The sequence below is a fragment of the Macaca nemestrina genome, chromosome 18 (genome assembly GCF_043159975.1).
Source record: "Macaca nemestrina isolate mMacNem1 chromosome 18, mMacNem.hap1, whole genome shotgun sequence".
Lineage (NCBI taxonomy): Eukaryota > Metazoa > Chordata > Mammalia > Primates > Cercopithecidae > Macaca > Macaca nemestrina.
In genome coordinates, this window is record NC_092142.1 from 3,035,985 (window position 1) to 3,059,094 (window position 23,110).

The 23,110-nt window shown below is 50.4% G+C and overlaps 1 pseudogene; it reads right to left on the minus strand.

Moving 5' to 3' along the window:
* The window catches only part of LOC139355410 (3-phosphoinositide-dependent protein kinase 1-like), a 55,398-nt pseudogene that overhangs the window by 23,984 nt on the left and 8,304 nt on the right, over positions 1–23,110 (minus strand).

Sequence of the window (23,110 nt, forward strand, 5' to 3'; positions counted from 1 at the left end):
TGTGGGAACACACAGGGTCTGATTCCGAGAGAGGGGTGACAGACGGGCTTCAGACGGCACCAACCACGCAAAGGATACACAGCTTCTCGTCGTCCTGAAACGTGAAGTAAAGCTTAACAAAGAAGGGGTGATCCAGGCGCGACATGACATCCCGCTCTCTGGTTACATACGGGACTTTGTTCTCTTTTATGATATGTCGCTTCTCCAGAATTTTAACTTCAGGTGAGAGAGAAGTGAGTTACTATCAGAAACAACAAAAAACACTAAAGACGTGACTCACAAAGGTAACTGGTCAAATTAAAGTCTTTCAAACATTGTACATACAAGCCCGGAGGTCTCTAAAGCCAACAGTGTCCTGTACCCTTGAAATCAGCACAGAAACCCGGGCCCTGCCACCCCGGCTGCCCTGCACGGAGTCGCTGGCCCTGCTCCCAGACGCACAGCTCCCTGCAGCCCATACTCACTCGCATATTCTCTGGAGGTTGCCAGTTCTCGAGCCAGGACAACCTGGTTTGGAAAGAAAAGGAGAAAAAGAGAAAAAGAAACACAATGTAATAACCAGGACACTGGGTCTGACAAGTCCCTCCCTCTGCGCCACACACACGCTTCCTGTCCCCACTGAAGGTTTGAACCTACAGTGAAATATTTTGGGTCTTGTACTGACAAATAGAGCTAAAAGCCAATGCTCGTGTTAATGTGTTCTAATGGCTAACGGAAAACGTATCCATCTCTCCATTGTTTTCGGCGCAACCCAAGTATAAATTCAGGAGCCTCTTCGACTGCCACGCCCTTCGCGAAGAGTAGGAAGACAGTGGTACCACCACAAGTGGTAGGGCACCGGGGCTTCTTTGAAAAAAATACGTCCTTCTAGTATACATTCATTGAAAAGCTGCCCTGAATTGTCATTTTTTGAAATAAGTGTTATCACACATTTCGTGTGTTGGCGATTGCGGATACTATGAAGACAGCCTGGCTGTAAAGGACACAGGGAACTAAACCAACAATGCATGGCCCTGCGTGCCCACAAGAGGGAGCCACCTTCCCGGGATGCCAGCAGGCCTCCTGCCCTGTCCTCTGCGTAGCACACCTGAGCCCTGCACTCAAACCCCACCTCCGAGACAGAACACTCCAGCAAAGAAGGCACCCTGAACAGGGGAGAGACCCCCCACTCGGACTAGCCTGGGGCACACCCTGAGGCACTAGACTGGAAATTCCTGGTGGGCCCGCAGCTTAGCCAGAGCGCATGAGACAGCTGTGCCAGGGAGGCCCCACCACCAGCAAGTGGTACACAAGTGTCTCCTAAGACACCCACAGGGGGACGGCCTGAGGAGCAGGGAGCAGAGGAAACCTGTCCCGTTACATTCCTGGGGGCTGGCAGGAAGACCTTCAGGAGGCCACAGGGCCAGGTCCACCTGGCCCCAGGCTCTGAGCTGCAACCCGGGGCAGGAGTCAGAAGAGATCCCGGAAAGCACCACGTGAGACGCCCTGCGGCGCTCAAGAAGAACGAAGCTGGATTCTGGGGACTCTGTGTACTCAAGATCTTCCCAGAGGAACACGCCACACATGGATGGCTCTCAGCTGCCAGGGAGGGAGGGGACGTGGGCCGGGCAGGGATCCCCTCTCTAGCTTATGCGTTTCTGCGAGGTCACGTTTCTCCACGAGAGCACGTGCTAGCTTCATAAGTAGAAAAAAGGAAGAAAGAATGGTGAATGAGCACGGATATTCAGTGGAACCCTTTCTAAGGGGATACTGACGTGATCTTTCTGTTGTCTAAACTCAACACTTTGTAAGCAGGTTTCCTACAGGAAGGAAGGATCCTCTTCCAGAGAATGGCGCGTGACGTGTTCCTCCCTGGAGGTTGTGGCCGTTCTCAGGGGGCCTCCCGGCTCTCCGGAGCTGCACCTGGCTGTTGCCCAGCCTCGTAACTATCACTGTCCTTTCCTCCTCCCCTGGAAGTCAACTTTTATGTGATCTCTATTTCAGGAAAGCTGAGAAAGAACTGAGGGTCACATATGTAATCTGAGAACCAGTACTGTGGATTCCAAACAGCCCCAGGAAGGAGCCTCCGGCTCACAGCGCTCTCCCGGGCACCTTCCTGGTGCATGTTCAGAAAGCCTGGGACCGCAGCCCCAGGAGGGACAGTGCCTGCTCTCCACCCACCTACGGAACCCAGGGAAACAGGCAATTTCACAAATAAGTCTTCCTTTTTCAGTCAAGATAAATGTAAGGGCCGCGTATGGTGGCACATGCCTGTGGTCCTAGCTACTCAGGAGGCTAAGGCAGGAGGATCACATAAGCCCAGATGGTGAAGGCTGCAGTGAGCTATGATCACACCACTGCACTCCAGCCTCAGTGACAGAACAAGACCCTGTTTCTAAAAGGATAAATACATCCATAATAAACTAAATTTAAATTGGAAAGAGAAATATAAGGAAGTAAAACTGAGGCCAAGCACAGTGGCTCACGCCTGTAATCCCAACACTTTGCAAGGCTGAGAAGAGAGAATCACTTGAGCCCAGGAGTTCAAGACCAGCCTGGGCAACAGAGTGAGACTCCGTCTCTACAAAACATTTTAAAATTAGCTGGGCATGATAGTGCATTCCTGTAATTCCAGCTACTTGGGAGGCTGAGGTTAAGAGGATCACTTGAGCCCAGGAAGTCGAGGCTGCAGTGAGCTATGATCATGCCATTGCACTCAAGCCTGGGCGACACAGCACGACTCTGTCTCAAGGAAACCAGTAAAGCTGAGAAAAGAGGAGGCCTCGTCTTTCACTGGACGGTTGTAAGCAGCCATGCACAATGCCCAAGGTTTTCCAAAGAGTTTCTTCTTTCTGAAACGATCTGAGTCCCAAAACTTTGGGGACTAGTCTCCTGGTTGAAGGTATTTTTCATGAGGGCATAATCCTTTTATAAACAAAATTATTTCATAAAAGCTGCAATTTAAAAAATCTAAAGTGCAAGGGCAGCAAAAGTTAACATTAATTAAAGCAATATGTCGGGAATATGGGTAAGCTATGTTTCATATTTTTCTTTGCATTGTGAAATATTTCATATATGTAAAAAAGGAAAATAAGCCTCACGTATGGTTTCTTCGCAAAGGTCAGGCAGGAAAGCATTATGCAGGAGATCACCCAGGTTGTCCAGAGTGAGGATCCCCCAGGGCTCCCTGGAATGGCCCTAGCACACACACGGCGGCCACCCTGGCGACCACGGTGGCGGCGTGGGACTCCGTCTCTTTTATAGAGGCCCAGATGGAGACGGTGACCCCGAGTTGCTCAGGCCTCCCCTGAACCTGTTACAACTTTCACTAAATCCACAGCCACACACGGCTTCATGGGTCCCACGTCGGCAAAGCGTCCCATGTCAGCTGCTTTGAACCTTCATTTCTTTGCTTTCAGAGGAAAAAACACCCCGAGACAGGTAACAAGTGTGACTTGACAGTACTGCGACAATACTTCTGTTTGTGAAACTCGGAACACAAGAATCTGGAGGCTGTGTCTCCAGCAAATGTCCAGAGTGTACTGTTTTATGTATTTAAAAAAAACAAAAATAAAAAAAGGTCAATAAATGTCCCCAAAAGCCTCTGGAGAGATACTTTCAACCTAAGAAAAAAAAAGCTTCCCAGGGCCCTGCCAGTGGGACACAAGGACACAGAATGTAACTTGCCGATGCCAGGTTAAAATGAAATTAACGGCGTTAGAAAAAACCTCCGCAGACCATCAAGAGATGTATCTAACGTTCTCATCTACAAAACCAGGTTAAATATTTAGCCACACCCATCACGTGATCTGCTTGGGGTTACCCAGCCCCCAAAGACTCAAGAGGCCTTCACAACAGATGACACCCCTCAAGGGGCCTGAAACCTCCTGCCCTGAAGGACACCAGCCTTGGTGGGAGTCTCCGGTAAGCCCCGAGGAAGGTGAACCTCCCAAGGAAATCATGCCCGTTTGACACACAGCAGCAGCAAATACTCACTGTGGAAAAAGAGCCTTCCCCAAGAATTTTCCCAAACTTGAAGTCCTCAGGCCGCCTCAGATGCGGTGCTGTCCACGGCGGGGCCCTGCCTGCTGCCATCAGGAATGTCAGGGGCTGTGCTGGACTCAGTCTGGGTCCTCACCATTGATGGGGACGGGCAGGAACATAACACCATGCTGGACTGGATGGGCACGGCGTCATACTGGGGGACTGTGAAAAGTAAAGTAGAGGTTCTTCAAAGCCTTTCGTCCCCATTTAATTAGGAATAAATAGTAACTTCTCTTAGAAGCTAAACGTATTCAAAGACCTGTGCTAACGTTCTTAAATATCTGCTAGCCGTGATGATCAATGTACTTTGTATTCTCAGCTCCCACAATTTAGCCTAAATATTTGCCCCAACATGCTTATACTGGTCCAATCAAACATTAGGTCATAGCCTGTTCCTCTTCCTTATTTGAAAGTGTTTTTACCTTTCTCAGCATTCCACAAGTTACTTCCTCCTTCGTTTTCCTCTACCTTTGCCTCTTTTAAAAGTTCTAAGCTGCTAGCCAATCAGGACAGATACAGAATGTGAGGTCCCATTCCAGCCAATGAAAACCAGACACAGAAGCAGCGTGGACACGTCAGATTATAATTGACCCTGTCTCCTTTGTTTGGTGCACTCTCGTGGCAAAACTGCTGGTGAGTGTACCCTTTCTACAGGAAGTAAAAATGGCCTTACTAAATAATGTTCAATACTATTTCTTTACAGCACCAGGGAACAAGCATTTCAAACAGGACAAAGAGGAAAAGGAGGTAAGGCTCAAGGCTGCAGCCTTGTCCTCAATGCATGGACTAAGGTGTAAGGACCTCTTCTCAACGCTCAAAAACAACCCCTAAGCACAGGGCAGGCCAGCTGAGCCCCGTGCTCTGCTGTGAGCTGCCGGCCTCCTCTCCCGAGTCCTGCCCATGCCATGGATGCCCGCTACTCCACTGGGCAGCACCTCGCCCTCCTCCTCTCTCTCGAGCTGCATGAGCCTGGTCCAGCCAACTCCCACCAAGGCCAAGGTAACATGAGCAGAGATACACGGCACATCTTTAATTACCAGGGGATGGAGAGATAAGAGTGGTGATCACATGTGTTTATGATACACAGAGACGCCCAGTGCTGGCAAGACTATAATAAAGCGAGAGTACTCACACCACTGCGGCTGGCACCAAAACCCGGGATTGCAGTGGAAATGTTTTTGGAAAGCAGTTTGGCAACTGTCAACAAAGCGACTACAGAACAGTTGTCAATGAGACACAGAAATACGAAGGAGAGGAGGGAGGGCAGAAACCCAATTAACAATGTAAGCGGGCATGGAGGGAAGATCAGTGTGCAAAGCTAGGTCGGCAAGACGTGCAAGGCGCACCCACAGTCATAACAATCCCTCCCCAGACCCCATCGTGTCCTCACGGTGGTGACAATGGCCCCCCCACACTGCAGTAGAACAAGGCGAGGCGAGCCCAGGCGTGCTGATGGTGGTTTCCGATTCAACTCCCACTCAAAGAACCCTAGAGAGCTCTTGACTCCATCTCAGTAGGGTCCTCAAGTCTGTGCTATGTCTGAAGACACAGGGTCTCCTGCGTCTGTGCCAGCACAGGAGCAGCGAAGCCTTTCTGAAGGGACTGTCGCCAGCCAAGCTGCAATCCTTGGAAACACTGAAAATACCCACGTGTGGTGGCTCAGGCCTGTAATCCGAGCACTTTGGGAGGAAGAGGCAGGTGGATCCCCTGAGGTCGGGAGTTCAAGATCAGCCTGACAAACGTGGAGAAACCCCTTTCCCTACTAAAAATACAAAATTAGGCCGGGCGGGGTGGCTCACACCTGTAATCCCAGCACTTTGGGAGGCCCAGGCAGGAAAATCCCTTGGGGCCAGGAGTTCAAGACCAGCCTGGGCAACACAGAAAGACCCTGTCTACAAAAAAAATATAAAATAAAATAAGCCAAGCATGGTGATGTGTGCCTGTAGTCCCAGCTACATGGGAGGCTGAGGCAGGAGAACTGCCTGAGCCCAGGAGGTCAATGCTGCAATGAGCTATGACTGTGGCACTGCACTCCAGCCTAGGAGAGAGTCAGATACTACGTCAAAAAAATATGTTTTTGGTTTTTTCTTTCAAAAAAGATTGCAAGACACATAAGAAAGACAAAAACAAATGTAGACAGAGCATTCTGTGACCCCAAACCAAGGAACACAGAGGTGGAGAAGGGAGGCTGCAGGCAGCAAGTATAGGAGGAGCTGGGCAGCGCCTGCAGCACAGCACCAGTTCCGGGGGCAGAGAGAGGCAGGGCCACCCAGAAGACACACCCCACTCTGGCTCTGGACCAGCACCGTGGCTAGGAGGAGAAAGGCTTCTCTTTCTTACAGATCTGCTAAATTCATTATAACTCCAGACAAGGTATAAAAACAAGTTCGGGCCAGGCACAGTGGCTCACGCCTGCAATCCCAGCACTTTGGGAGGCCGAGGCGGGTGGATCACGAGGTCAGGAGATCGAGACGATCCTGGCTAACACGGGACGCTGAGGCAGGAGAATGGCGTGAACCCGGGAGGCGGAGCTTGCAGTGAGCTGAGATCGCACCACTGCACTCCAGCCTGGGCGACAGAGCAAGACTCATCTCGAAAGAAAAAAAAGTATAAAAACAAGAAAGAGTTAACCAAACACACAGTACTGATGAAATATGACCAAGGGGCTTCCTAATAAATATCTAAAAGAATTTGATCAATAAAATGTACACATTTTCATTTTCCAGTACGTTTTATTTATTTATTTATTTATTTATTTTTGAGACGGAGTCTTGCTGTGTCACCCAGGCTGGAGTGCAATGGCCAGATCTCGGCTCACTGCAAGCTCTGCCTCCCGGGTTCACGCCATTCTCCTGCCTCAGCCTCCCGAGTAGCTGGGACTACAGGCACCCGCCACCTCGCCCGGCTAGTTTTTTTTTGTATTTTTTATTAGAGACGGGATTTCACCGTGTTAGCCAGGATGGTCTCGATCTCCTGACCTCGTGATCCGCCCGTCTCGGCCTCCCAAAGTGCTGGGATTACAGGCTTGAGCCACCACGCCCGGCCTCCAGTACGTTTTAAATGCTCGGTAACATTTTTAGCAGATAGAGTTTAATAAACTGAACATTAAGAAAACTTCAGGTGGTGCCTCACGTCTGTAACCCCAGCACTCTGGGAGGCCGAGGTGGGCAGATCACCTGAGGTCAAAAGCTGGAGACCAGCCTGCCCAACATGGCAAAACCCTGTCTCTACTAAAAATACAAAAAAAAAACAGCCAGGCATAATGGAGGGCACCTGTAATCCCAGCTATTTGGGAGGCTGAGGCAGGAGAGTCGCTTGAACCCGGGAGGCGGACGTTGCTGTAAGCCAAGATCGCGCCACTGCACCCGAGCCTGGGAGACAAGAGCAAAACTCCTCAAAAAAAAAAAAAACTTCAAATACTATCAAGTATTACCGACATACAAAATCTCTCAGACATATAGAAATCACCCTTTGAATCCCTCCTAGAAGCTCAGCCTAAGAGAATGACTTTTAAAGTCACATTTATGAAATATTCCACTCACTGCAGCTTTGAGTATCATAGCAAAAGCTTAGAACAGCTACATGCTCACAACAAAGAAGAGATTAAGTCAGCTGGCACATAGACACTCAATGAAATATTACACAGTCCTTAAAAATAGATATAAAAACTATGGAAACATGGTTACAAAATTAAAGCAAGTGGTGTATCTGGGTTAAGGGGATGTGGAAATTTTCTGTACTCTTCCAGCAACTTTTCTATAAGGTTGAAATTACATCTAATTGAAAAGTGAAATATATATATATATGAAAGAATACAAAATTGTTACAGATGCTAACATTGCAAAAGTGTTACAGGCACAGCTACAGAAGAGACTAACAAGAAAACCACAACATGAGAAGCACGGTCATTAAAATATTGGGATTATGGATTTTTCTTTTATGATAATTTTTTTGTTGGAGGCAAGGAAGCAAGGTCTTGCTCTGTTGCCCAGGCTGGAGTGCAGTGGCGCAATCGATCATAGTTCAATACAGCCTCAAACTTCTGGGCTCAAGCAATCCTCTGGTCTCAGCTTCCCAATGTGCTGAGATTACAAATTTGAGCCATCGAGCCCACTTATGACACAAATCCAAGCTAAACATAACGTGAAGCCTAAGGTTCCTAGCTCTGTAGAAGGTGGGCTGCAGCCCTGAGGGTGGAGAAACATTCTCATGTGTCTGAGAACCTGGCTGAGCAGCCGAAGCAAGCACCAGGCTTTGGCTTCCCTGAAGCATGGACCCCTCTGGACTCGCAGGCTCACAAGGAACAAAGTAAAGTCTTGAATTAAGACTCAGTGGGAAGAAAGTTATAATTACCAGGCTTGGGGCCAGCAAGAACCGTAATGGGCCTGGGCTGTCCTCGCAAGGCCGGCCAGCCATGGGCATACCTGGACACAGCACAGGGCCTCCAAGGCTGCCCTGGACTGCAGAACAGCAGGCCTGCACTGAGCTGTAGGGACTCACACAAGGGAAGGGAGGCAGGAGGAGCTGGCACTTCACACTGTACCGTCCCAGGCACCACAGCGTGGCTGCAAATTAACCTGGCCGCTCCCATAAGCCGCCATCAGTGTTCCACGGGTGGGGGAGGGGAGAGCACCACCTGTCTCTGCCACGCCATCCCCCCTCCACACCTGTCCCACCACCACGTGCATCAGATCAACACGGGCTTTAAGTTCATCTGTGTGCCGAGCCCCCAAGCACAGCTCAAGGACGCAGCAGGAGGGGAGTACAGGACAGTGGCAAACTCTGGCCTCCAGCAAGGTGGGCTTCAGCTGCGTCTCCACCAGAGGCAGGGGCCAGCCCAGACCCAGTTTCCCAGCTCAGATGGAGAGCAGCACCTATGGAGGTGCAGAGCTAGAGGCCAGCCAGGGAAAAGCACACATGACACGCTTCCATTTCAGCAGAGATTCAAGGGAACACATTGCTTTATGAAAAACTGACAAGTGAGCCACTGAGTAAACTCTCATACATGAACAATTTTATGTTTTTAGTTGTATTCATATATTTATGACTGACTGAATAAGAGTCTCACTCTGTTGTCCAGGCTGAGTGCAGTGAAGTAATCAGAGCTCACTGCAGCCTCGACCTCCCAGGCTCACATGATCCTCCTGTCTCAGCCTCCCAAGTAGCTGGGATTACAGGTACACACCACCATACCCAGCTACTTTTTAAATCTTTTTTTTTTTTTTTTTTTGAGATGGAGTCTCGCTCTGTCGCCCAGGCTAGAGTGCAGTGGTGCAATCTCGGCTCACTGCAAGCTCCGCCTTCCTGGTTCACGCCATTCTCCTGCCTCAGCCTCCCGAGTAGCTGGGACTACAGGCAACCGCCACCACGCCTGGCTAATTTTTTGTATTTTTAGTAGAGACATGGTTTCACCGTGTTAGCCAGGATGGTCTCGACCACTTGACCTCGTGATCTGCCGCCTCAGCCTCCCAAAGTGCTAGGATTACAGGTGTGAGACACCACACCTGGTCAAGCAAGGATTTTACAGAAGAAATTAGCTTGGGAAGCTGGAAGCTTCCAAAGACTCGGGGTTAGTGCAATGAGAAACAGTCTTTCAGCCTCAGGAGGATGCCACTGTTCTCTATACATCCGATATTTGAATAATTGCAACTAGATTACTTAAACATGTCTTGGCTCCTAAGGTGGTTCCTTTTTCCCCCCTACAAACCTGCTGCAGAAGACTAAAATCCAAAATATCACCTGAGTAAATAGATCCAAAAGATTAGTCAGTCATTAGTTACTAAACTCTCTCTGTCTAAGCCTTTTGCGCTTGAACTAGTCCTGGGCCTCAAAGAGACAGAGCTGTTCTAAGTGCAACATCAGAACGCCCGCTCTGCCACTCGCTCGCAGTCCGTCCCTGGGCGCATTACCTCAGCTCTCTGTGACTCAGATTCCTCATCTGAAAGTCAGGGAGCCAGAGGGCTGACCTCCCAAGCTTGCTATGAGGATTTATTGAGTTCACCTACCTACAAGATTCACCTGCGCAGGCCTTGGAGCCGGCTGGAAGCACTTTCACAACGAAGTAACACCGAAGACACATACATCAAGTTTTCTCAACCAATGGTCATTGGATCATAAAATAAGCCTTTCAAAGCCAAATGAAGTGTGTCCCCTTTTCCAAATGCCTTAAATATCTACTGGATTAGAAGGCCCAACTATAACTTTGAGGACAAAACTATATAGAAAGGCTGAGATCCCTCACACACAGGAGATAAATCAGGCCGGGCACAATGGCTAACACCTGTAATCCCAGCACTTTGGCAGGACAAGGTGGGAGGATCACTTGAGGCCAGCCTGGCCAACATGGTGAAACCCCATCTCTAATAAAAATACAAAAAAATTAGCTAGGTGTGGTGGCGGCCACTTGTAATCTCAGCTACTCGGGAGGCTGAGACAGAAGAATCGTTTGAACCCAGGAGGTGGAAGTTGCAGTGGGCAGAGATCGCGCCAGCCTGGGCGACAAAAGCGAAACTCCAACTCAAAAAAAAAAAGGGAGGCCGGGCGCGGTGGCTCAAGCCTGTAATCCCAGCACTTTGGGAGGCCGAGACGGGCGGATCACGAGGTCAGGAGATCGAGACCATCCTGGCTGACACGGTGAAACCCCGTCTCTACTAAAAAATACAAAACACTAGCCGGGCGAGGTGGCGGGCGCCTGTAATCCCAGCTACTCGGGAGGCTGAGGCAGGAGAATGGCGTGAACCCGGGAGGCGGAGCTTGCAGTGAGCTGAGATCCGGCCACTGCACTCCAGCCTGGGCGGCAGAGCGAGACTCCGTCTCAAAAAAAAAAAAAAAAAAAAAAAAAAGGGAAATGAGGGTGCCTCCTATGGTCAAGAGGCTGTCCCGCAGATGAACAGTGCAGCCAGCAAGAGAAAGGATCCCGAACAAAAAGCTAAGCTACCTTTGAATGGCAGTGTGTGCTCTGGAGCCTGGGAATGCAGTGGACAGGCACAGCCAGCACACGCACACTCTCACACACGGCAAGCAGGAACTGCTCTCTCCAGGCCCCCGGACCAAAGTTGTGGGAGGCTGCTACAATCCAACCAGGGCTGCTACAATCCCTTCAAAGGGATACTGCCCTCAGGTCAGCTGTGCTCACTGGCAAAGAACATTCTGGTAAAAACTTCCTCTCACCCCAGGAAACTCCACAAAGCTAGGCCCAGTACAGAAAACCAGGCGGAGGCACGGGGTGTTAGGGAGGGAACGCCACTACCTTCCTCCACCCCCCAGGCTGCCACTACCAAGGACAACTGTGGTGAAGCAGCAAAACCAATGGCCCCGTCGGGTTCCAGGCTTACAGCTTACCTGTGAATAAGCCACCCCTCTCCAACCCATCAAGACTCTTTTATAAAATGAGGCTAATGACATGGGATGAGGGAATGACACTGGATTCTTGGTGTGCTCGTACCAGCAACCCATGTCCGAAGGCTCTGCCCACACTGGTCCGTGACCACAGGCAGACAGGGAGCTGGCCCACAGCAGGCAAGTGGTCGCCAATGCTCTCTCACGGTGCAACTCAGCAAAACGCAGCTCACCCCAACCAGCACGGAAGCCCCGGCAACAGGTGAGGGCCGGAGGAAAGCTGTTTCTATTTCTCCACGAGGGGAAGGAGGAGCCGTGGGTGGATGAGCTCCAAGGGCAGCTGCTCAATCTCTCCTCCCACAGCCATCTCCACTGGCCTCCCAAGGAGCCTCTCACCTACCCAGGGCACACAGAGGGCAACGAGGCGGGAACTGCTAACTGTCCGAAGTCTAGTCCTCAGGCTCAACTGGGCTGCCAGCCTTAGGAAGCGCCAGGTCTCAAGTTCACTAACCCACATCTTCAACACTGTCTTTGTATATTTGTCACACAAACATATGATGAAACAGGAAAGTACAAGATTTCTCTGCAAGGAAGTTTTGTTCACTTCCCGCACTTTGGAACTTCCTACAGGTATACTTTAAACACCACTGATCAACATGAACCCCAGGATGCGAGTTACCTCTGAACGGGTGGGGCCAGAAACTACAATCTGAAGGGCCACTCGAGCCTTCTGGTAAATCCTGTTTTTCAAGTAAGTTAGTGGGCACATGTGAGTTTAATTTTCATTCTTTAAACTCTGCATGTATCTTCTGCGTGCCACTTATAAGTATAACTTTAAATGCTATTGTTTAAAATCAATAAAATGCCATTTTTCTCTGCTAAAAAAAAATTTTTTTATTAAGTGCTTGCTGTTTGCCACACAGTCTTCTGAGCATTTTACATGTATTATCGTGATTAGTCCTGAAAACAACTCTGGGGGTGGGTACCATCAGCATCCTTTCTACAGATGGGGACACTGAGTACACAGCAAGTTTTTGTCCAGTCAAATGCTCCACAGTGAGGTCACGCCCAATTCTCAAGCAGAATCCAACTACAGAGCCCACACTCCCAGCCCCACCATGAGTAGGGGGTCTGCCCATCTGAGGCTGATGTATGTTCACCAGGGAACCAGGAGGGGCTGGGGGAAAAATGCAGCACTTATTAGCGCCTCGCCACACCGCAGGCCACGCCCTTCTGACCTGCCCATTCCCCTACATGGAATCTAGGCAACACAGAAATTCAGACTAAGATTTATATTACTAAAATATTCGGCAAGAAGTTACTCCAGCCAGGCGCAGTAGCTCACGCCTGTAATCCCAGCACTTTGGGAGGCTGAGACCATTCACAGTGGAGTTCCACAGCGGAATGACTGCGCTTAAAAAAATCAGTTTTTGTCTACCTGGCAGTTAGTCTCACGAGTGAAGCTGTTGTGTGCAGCTCTGGAAGGCTTGAGGTGACTCTTGAAGAGAGACTTCATGGGAGGAGAAACCCACAGGCCATCTGTTTTCCTTTGCTATAAGATTCATTTGCATTTTAATCTATTTGCTAATTAAATGATTGCTACATTTAGCACTTTTGAGTGTGGGATGCTGGATATTTTGATGTTGACATTTTTCTAAACACTCGTTAGTGACTGAACAATGTGCTGTATCCTTCAGTTGAGCCTGGATTTGTTTTTGGTGGATATGAAAATGTAACTAGATCTCAAATTAATCTTCCCTTGAGAGTTGCTATTTTTTTTTTTTTTTTGAGATGGAGTCTTGCTCCATCCACTGTGGAACTCCACATTCCACGTTCTCGGGGTTTCAGTGTTAGCCAGGATGGTCTCGATATCCTGACCTCGTGATCCGCCCACCTCGGCCTCCCAAAGTGCTAGGATTACAGACATGAGCCACCGTGCCCGGCTTTTTAAATTTTTTATAGAGATAGGGTCTCACTACGTTGCCTAGGCTGATCTCGAAGTCCTAAGCTGAAGTGATCCTCCCACCTCAGTCTCCTGAGTTGCTAAGATTACAGGTATGAGCCACCATGCCTGGCCCATGAATGATTTTTTAAAAGACAAAATGTGAGAGGCTAATTCATGGGCCTGGAAAAACGTAACTGTACACTGACTTTCCTCCAGACCCAACAAGTCTGGCAAAGGCATCGACACAGCTGTCACACAGAAGCTCCTGGCCAGGCGGTGGGGCAGCACTGTTCCTCCACGGTGAACAGGACCTCACCTGAAAGGCACCATTAAGCCACACTCAAGAACAGCTTGGTTTCCCATTAGTCAGCGGGATGGCTGAGGAGGGCCACGGAAGCAGTAGGAGTCCACAACTACAGAACACAAGGGAAGCTGACACCCCCATCAAACGGGCTGCTCTAGGGAAAGGGGACCCTGATATCAATCACCCTCTGAGAGACATAAAACACATAAAACAGCAAAGCATGCTGCCAGGGCCATCAGGAGCACTTTCCAAGAAAAGCTACCTTCAGCTCAAACCTCCCAATCATTAACTGGAGAAGAGTTTCAGCCCCTTGAAGAGCTGACCTCCAAACAATAGACGACTGAAATCAAGTCTGACGACACTCATTCAAACGTGGGTTTTGGAGACCTTTCTTTTCCATCGACATGGTCTCCAGGCAGATGCTCAAAGGGAAGCACTGCCCGTTGGAAAGTAAGAGTTTGCTCTTGACCCAGCCCCTGGTCCAGACACCAGCCAGGCTGTATGGCCTGCAGCTCCTGGGCACCATGGCAGTTGCCAGCCAGACCATGAGGCACACTGGAAGCCGACAGGCTATCACAACAAGACTTGACCTGACCGCTGGACCCAGTGACACTGAGCCACCCTGCCCCAGCTCAGGGGGACGTGGAGCATCGTGTGGACAAGTCTCCTCGCTCCCTCAACACCGTCCACACATGGGGACCGCAAGGGCTACTCAGGCCGCCCAGGCCATCTGAGCAGGTATGCAAGGAGACAGGAGGCGCCATGAGGACCGAGTTTTGAAGGACAGTGTGTGCTTTGCTGGTACTGGTGGTGTTGGCTATGGGGTGTCAGAGGGAGACATAAATGAGTCAGAAGATCCGCCACAGATGTGCATTTCAGCATCCCTTGTGGCACTGGTGTGGACAAGTTTCCACAAAGAGGACTCCCAGCCCAGTCCCCAAAACACCTGGTCAGCTCACATGTGGTATCAGAGCTCCTCCCCAATGCGTCGCATCCACAGCAGTTTGAGAACAGACCACTGGCTGAGCCAGTCACAGGAACCGTCGTGTGGCTGCCTCTACATGGGTTCCTTCTGGGAGCTGGCCACGAGTCCGCGCTAACACCCGGCCCACAGCGTGGGTGCCCAGTCTCAGGAACACAGGGCCCTGGCACACAGTCTATCCCAGTGGCTCTCACCAGGACGACTGTGACCCCAGGGAGACTTAGCAATGTCTAAGTTTTGGTTGTTTTTGATTGTCATAACCGGGTCAGGGGAGAAGGTGTTACTGGCACCTGCCGGGTAGAGGCTGGGGTGCTGCTGAACATGCTACCAGGAACAGGTCTCCACAATAGAGAGACCCGGACCACAGGTCAACCACTCCCAGCTGAGAAACCCTGCTGTCTTCATAGACTCCACCCCCACATCAGAAAGAAACCTACCAAGTCTTAGTGGCCTCCCTCCAAGCGCTCAGCACAGAGTGGGCCATGTGTGCAACATGGCCCTGCAGCCTCACCTGGGACGGAGGAAGACAGAAACACAGGTACGGGCACAGGGAGCCTGGGAGACAGCGGGGAGGGCCCAGGCTGAAGAAGGTAGTTTAAAATCCTCATGCTATGTTTGGGCAACAGGAAGAATCTTATTTCCACAATACACACAGTGTGAAACGGCAGTGAGATTCCCCACAAGGGGACGTGACTTTAAATGGAGACAACTGTACTGGAGCGGGACCAAGAGCCCCATGGAACAATGAGTCCACGGCAGACAGGAGCTAAGGGGAACGGAGGGCGTTTGGGGAGGAAAGCAGCGCAGACTGGTCAGCGCACAGAAACTGAGAGGAGCCGGGGACACACCCCTATGGGGTGACAGTGCCACTTCCTCAGCAGCAGAGGGTGAGACCCCTACTGCGAGACGATGCCACTAATCCCGACATCTGGGCAGAAGCGCATCTTCCTGGTGAGAGACGCCCGCAATCCATCCTTCTCGCAGACAGCGGCGGGCACTCCGGCGGCAAGCGCCACCTCCTCTGGTAGTTTCTTCTGGACTCTGGGATCAGCTGTCACAGCACAGGTTTTGGCTAAAACTCCGCTTGACAATGCTGTTTCCAAATGTCAGCCTTTGACATTTCACTTGCTGTGGCATTATACCCAATTTCTCTGATTTGTTGTTGTTGAGACGGAGTTTTGCTCTTGTTACCCAGGCTGGAGTACAGTGGCGTGATCTCGGATCACTGCAACCTCAGCCTCCCGGGTTCAAGAGATTATCCCACCTCCCGAATAGCTGGGATTACAGGCATGAACTACGAAATACAGAAATAATTTTCTGTATTTAGTAGACAGACGGTTTCACCATGTTGGCCAGGCTGGTCTCGAACTCCTGACCTCAGGTGATCCACCTGCCTCAGCCTCCCAAAGTGCTGGGATCACAAGTGTTAGTCACAGTGCCCAGCCACTTCTCTGATTTAAGAATTTTTTTTTGGTTGAGCATGGTGGCTCACACCTGTAATCCCAGTACTTTGGGAGGCTAAGGCAGGCGGATCACCTGCGGTCAGGAGTTTGAGACCAGCCTGGTCAACATGGTGAAACCCCATCTCTACTAAAAATACAAAAATTAGCCAGGCATAGTGGCATGTGTCTGTAATCCCAGCTACTAGGGAGGCTGAGGCAGGAGAATTGCTATAACCAGGGAGTCGGAAGTTACAGTGAGCCGAGATACTGTGCCACTGTACTCCTGCCTCACGAACAGAGTGAAACTCTGTCTCAAACAAACAAACAAAAAAGCCTGGCAATGTCACCCAGGCCAAAAGACTCAAAGGTGTGAATAAGCTTCTCTCCCAAGGAGTACCCGCCACCTGAGGACACATAAACATAAACACTTCCTCATCTTACTTTGCTGTGCACACCTGTCTGAAACCATCAGTATACAGTATGCTGGTGCACAATGACCTGGAGCTGGAGCTGAGCCCTGTCCTGCTTTTGATTTGGTGGATATGAGGTAGGAGGCTCAGCCAGAGTCAGAGGATGGAGGGTGTGTACTCCTGAGATGCAGGGCTGGGGAAAATGCGGGGTACCGGGCCAAGCTGAAGGGGCAGGGAGAAGATGACAAGTTTACAACCACCAGATGGGCAGCACCTCCACCTGAATTCCCAGGACGCCACTGCCTTCACTTCAGGACTCTCTCCAGCCCCTGCATCTGCCCCCACCAGGCAGGCACATCTGTGTTGTTCACACAGCTCACAGCCTATCTGGCAACCCCAAGTCCACAGTCCCGGAAGCACTATGGGGAGACATTGAGGCCTCCATCCTGCTCAGCTGCACACAGCACAGGACGTGGAGTGACATCTGCAGCACACCACTCTCTCCAAAGCCATAAGGACATACTCAGTCTAGCCAGGCGCAGTAGATCACTTTGGGAGGCCAAGGCGGGGAGATCACTTGAGCTCAGGAGTTCAGGACCAAACTGGACAACACAGTGAGACCCGTCTCTACAAAAATTAGCCAGGTGTGGTGTGTGCACCTGTAGTCCCAGCGACTTGGGAGGCTGAGATATGGAGACTGCTTGAATCCAGGAGATCAAGGTTGCAGTGAGCTGAGATTGCACCACTGCACCCCAGCCTGGGTGACAGAGTGAGACATAATCTCAAAAAATGAAAGTTAAAAAAAGGGTGGGTGTGGTGGCTCACACCTGTAGTCCCAGCTACTGGGGAGGCTGAGGCAGGAGAATCGCTTGAACCTGGGAAGTAGAGGTTGCAGTGAGCCAAGATCATGCCCTCCAGCCTAGACCTCAGAGCAAAACTGTCTTCAAAAAAAAAAAAAAAGGCCCGGTGCGGTGGCTCACGCCTGTAATCCCACCACTTTGGGAGGCAGAGGCGGGCGGATCACCTGAGGTCAGACGTTTGAGACCAGCCTGACCACATGGAGAAACCCCATCACTACTAAAAATACAGAAAAAAAATTAGCCAGGCGTGCTGGCACATGCCTGTAATACCAGCTAGTCAGGAGGCTGAGGCAGGAGAATTGCTTGAACCTGCAAGGCAGAGGTTGCAGTGAGCCGAGATCGCGCCATTGCTCTCCAGCCTGGGCAACAAGAACGAAACTTCATGTCAAAAAAAAAAAAAAAAGAAAAAAAAGGCAAGCCAGGTTGGGTGGATCACTTGAGCCCAGGAGTTTGAGACCAGTCTGGGCAAACACAGCAAAACCCCGTCTCCACTAAAAATACAAAAATTAGCCAGGCACGGTGGCATGTGCCTGTGGTCCCAGGTAATCGGGAGGCTGAGATGGGAGGATTACCTGAGCCTGGGGAGGTCAAGGCTGCAGTGAGCCAAGATCACTTCACTGCACTCCAACCTGGACGACAGAGGGAGACCCTGCCTCAAAAATAAAAAAGAGTAAGTAAATAAATAAAAAGAAAAATTCACTATTTTGCTTATCAAAGTCTCTCAAAGGAGGTGACTTAACTACATTTTTCACCCAATTACACAGCCCATAAGAGGACATGGCCCCTGCCCACAGAAAGCTAATGTCCAGACTGACCTCACTACAGAACCATCCAGATAAAGTGGTGGGGGTGGCTATGCAGAGATGGGCGGGTACTGGGAGAGTCTAGGGCAGCCCCTTGGCTGGGCAGGGGCTTGGGTCGACCAGCTGGGGAGCTGCATCACTGGCCCAGGAAAAGCAATGATGGCTTACATGGCACTGCAAGAGCAGGGAGGGTCACACTCACATCCAGACAGTGAAACGTTGTAACAGCTAAACACGTACCACACAGTTTTCATTCAAAAATTTTATATATATATAATGTTTACAAAATAGAGATGGGGTTTTGCTATGTTGTCCCGGCTGGTTTCAAACTCCTGAGCTCAAGCGATCTGCCTGCCTCAGCCTCCCAAAGTGATACAATTACAGGCTTGAGCCACCATGCCTGGCCACTTTTTTTCTTTTTTGAGACGGGGTCGCCGGGCGCGGTGGCTCAAGCCTGTAATCCCAGCACTTTGGGAGGCCGAGACGGGCGGATCACGAGGTCAGGAGATCGAGACCATGCTGGCTAACATGGTGAAACCCCATCTCTACAAAAAAAATACAAAAAATTAGCCAGGCGAGGTGGCGGGCGCCTGTAGTCCCAGCTACTTGGGAGGCTGAGGCAGGAGAATGGCGTGAACCCAGGAGGCATAGCTTGCAGTGAGCTGAGATCCGGCCCCTGCACTTCAGCCTGGGCGACAGAGCGAGACTCCGTCTCAAAAAAAAAAAAAGAGACGGGGTCTCACTGTGTCTCCCAGGCTGGAGTTCAGTGGCACAATCACAGCTCATTGCAGTCTCAACCTCCTGGGCTCAAGTGATCCTCCCACCTCAGCCTCCCAAGTAGCGGGACCACAGGTGTGCACCACTGTGCCCAGCTAATTTTTGTAGAGTTGGGGCCTTAGCATGTTGCCCAGGCTGGTCTCAAACTCCAGGGCTCAAGTGATCCACCCTCCTTGGCCTCCCAAAGTGCTGGGATTACAGACCTGAGCCACCACACCAGGCTGCCCCACACATTTTAAAGTTTCGCCTCCCCCTAATGTCAGATTCCAAAAACAGCAGCCTTCATGAGTCAGAAAGAAGCATCGGTCATTTTGAAATCAACATCCAAGTAAGTGTAGAAAGGCCTCTGGATTTTTGAAACAGCAATAACAGATGATGTAATACAGACAAAGACACCCCCACCCCACTGCTTTCCCACTGCATGCTTTACATGCCACGGCACCGCTTCCATGCCAGCAGCTTCAATGACGTAAAGTGAATGCAGTCCCATCAAGACCACAGCATTGGCTGAGCAGCTGCTCCATGCTGGGCACTGTCCTGGACACTGGAAGTACAGCAAAGAACGAAACCAAGACCATGCCCTCGAGAAGCCTGCATTCCAACAGGACAGACAGACTTCAAAATACAGAGCAGGGAAATGCACAGCGTGTCAGATGGTGATGATTACTGTGAGAAAAATAAAGCAGGCAAAGAGAACAGGACTATTTGGATGGAGGCGGTGCAAATTCAAATCAGACAGCCTTCGCTGGCAAGGTGATATCTTGATATCTGAGCAAAGATTCGAGAAGGTGGGGAGAGCACCGGAGCCTTCCCGGCAGAGCAAAGGAGGCACGTGCAACTCTGGAATCACAGCTGTTCAGCATGGCCACGACACGGCCACTTGCAGACAGAGCCCCTGGCTGCTGGGTAGGGACCCCAGCACCTCAGAGTACCCTTTCTGGGGTCACTTCTGGCACCCTCTGCAAACCTCAAGGGGGAAGTGTGAGGCCTGGGGCCGTCCATCGGGGTCCAGGCACCTCCCGAAGGAGCCTCGAAGCCAGCCAATCACTGGCTCCAGACCCATGCTGTCAGGTATCTCTGTGGCCACCAGACCACTGCCACTCTCACGGGTGTGATGACATGGGACCTGTCTACTGGTAGTCTTCTGCCTTCGTGGAATTCTGTAACTTCCTTCCTGCCTCGGCCACAGCACGGCAGCCAAGCACCTGTCAGGGTCCCTCCCTGGCAGGATGATGTTTAGAAGCTCAACACAGTGCCTCTGCCTCCTCTTCAGGGCCATCAGAACTTGCTACCATGGGTGTGTTTTAATAAATAACTTAATTTCTGCAGCCAAAAAAAGATGGTTGAATATTACCTTTTAAAGCACTTTTTAGCACCAATTGTGAAATAAAAAGCCTGAGAAAAAGCCCTCTTTGAGTATGAAGTGTCTAAATGTTTATTTGTACTACTATTGTTGTAAAGGGAAGGTTTTGCAGCATTTTCAGGTAGTGATTAAACTGCATAAACAGCATCCCGAGACCGCCTGCCACGATCTGGAGGAAACGCACTGCCAGGGCCCACGTGTAAGGTAGGGTCCTGCCAGGCTCCCGAAATGCCCCCTTTCCCAGCACTCAGTCCCACAGAGGCAGCACAGCCTCAGGGATGCCAGCAACTCTGGGCCTGGGGTTGAGTCCTTCAGTCCCTGCACAGCCCAATCAATCTGCCACCCATTTGGTGACCTAAAATTGTAGTAAGCAAACAATTTTGGTTACTCAGTAGGTTCTGAAATTTAAATCTCTGGAACAATTTAAAGCAATAAAACCCTAGATGCACCTGTCTACTATCCTTGTCCTCCCTAATAAAATGGGCTAGGCGTGGTGGCTCATATCTGTAGTCCCCCATTTTGGGAGGCCAAGGCAGGAGTACTGCTTGAGCCCAGGTGTTGGGAGACCAGCCTGGGTACCATGGTGAGACCCCACCTCTAATTAAAAAAACAAAAAAATCTGCTGGCTGTGGTGGTGCACACCTGTAATCCTAGCTACTAGGGAGGCTGAAGTGGGAGAATTACTCGAGCCCAGGAGGCTGAGGCTGCAGTGAGCCGTGGTCATACCACTGCGCTCCAGCAAGGGTAACAGAACAAAACCTTGTCTTTTTAGAAAAGAAATTTAAAAATAATTAGCCAGGCACAGTGGTGTGCACCTGTGGCCCCACCTACTACTGAGGTGGGAGGATCATTTGGGCCAGGAGTGCAAGATTGCAGTGAGCTATCATCAAGACCCTGTACTCCAGTCTGGGCAACAGAGCAGGGTTTGCTCGCTCTCTCAATCTCTTTTTTTTTTTTTTTTTAAAGGAGCTCCTCACAAGAGAAGTCCACCAAAAACACCAGTGCCCACCTCACAGGTGTGGTGTCACCATGCAAGCCCCCCACTCCCAGGTTATGATCTGATCACTAGGTTTTCCTACACACACACAGGTGCACGCACCCACACCCAAGGGAAGGCAGGCAGCTGTGGTCTGCCTCGCCAGCAGCCTTGCACACTGGCGCCCTGGGGCTCCTCATGGCCAAGGCCTGCCCAGGTCACTGCAGCTTCTTTCCAACCAGGAGCCTCCCGCCAACCATGTCTTTCCACACCCCGTTCTCAGTTCTGGCAACCAATCAATCTCCCCATTCAGGACAGGACCCCCTCTGTCCTCTTCTACCTTCTACTCCACTGAGGAGACAAGCTTTTGTTACTTCATCAGTGCTGAGAAATGTGAGAGACGTGTCATGGCACAGGTCTACTGAGAACAGGGAAAGGCCAATGTTCTAAACAGAATGTGGCTGGGAGAATAAGCACCATCAAGAGATTAGGTCCTTAAACCTACCAGGTGCCATCCCCCAAGTCTCTGGAAGAGGGTCTGTCACATCCCCCCACGGCACTCAATGACGAGTCACTTCCCCCTACTTATTTCCACAGGCAGATGGGACCACCAGGTGCTGGTCCTGTTGCTCTTTTTCAGAGCAGGCACTCAGGTTTTAGCAAGCCAGAGCCCAGAGCCCCGAGCCCCAAGCCCCGAGCCCCGAGCCCTGCACCCCAAGCCCCGAGCCCCCAGCCACACCTCTGATAGGAAAACAAACCCTGAGTTTTAAACAAATTGAAACTTTTAAAAATATAGCCCATGGGTAAACTGGGCATTTTCTGAGGATTTTAATTTGTTTCATAAAATGTGTATGTAAGAACTTACGAGTTTCAATTTCTTTAACTTTTCTGCGTATGAAGTTCAGCAGTCTCCATCTCTTAGAAGTAGAAATCGGCCAGGCACGGTGGCTCAAGCCTGTAATCCCAGCACTATGGGAGGCCGAGGCGGGCAGATCATGAAGTCAGGAGATCGAGAGCATCCTGGCTAACACGGTGAAACTCGGTCTCTACTAAAAATACAAAAAACTAGCCGAGCATGGTGGCGGGCGCCTGTAGGTCCAGCTACTTGGGAAGCTGAGGTAGGAGAATCGCTTGAACCCGGGAGGCAGAGATCACAGTGAGCCGAGATCTCGCCACTGCACTCCAGCCTGGGCGACAGAGCAAGACTCCGTCTCAAAAAAAAAAAAAAAAAAAAGAAGTAGAAACCAGACAGGGCACCGTGACTCATGCCTGTGATCCCAGCATTTCCGGAGGCCAAAGTAGGAGAATGGCTTGAGTCCAGGAGTTCAAGACCAGTCTGGGCAATATAGTGAGAAACCTCTCTCTTTAAAGAAAAAAAAACAAAAAGTAGAAACTCTCTTGGCTGGGCACAGTGGCTCATACCTGTAATCCCAACGCTTTTGGAGGCCAAGGCAGGCAGATTACCTGAGGTGAGGAGTTCGAGACCAGCCTCGCCAACATGGTGAAACCCTATTTCTACTAAAAATACCAACATTAGCTGGGTGTAGTGGCACGCACCTGTAATTCCAGCTACTAGGGAGGCTGAGGTAGGAGAATCACTTGAACCCAAGATGCAGAGGTTGCAGTGAGCAGGTATCACGCCACTGCACTCCAGCCCGGGAGACAGAGCAAGACTCCATCTCAAAAAAAAAAAAAAAAAAGTAGAAACTCTCAAGGGAAAATTAATTTGAGATATAATTATATTTTCATATCCACCAAAAACAAATCCAGGCTCAACTGAAGGATGCAGCACATTGTTCAGTCACTTAACGAGTGTTTAGAAAAATGTCAACATCAAAATATCCAGCATCCCACACTCAAAAGTGCTAAATGTAGCAATCATTTAAT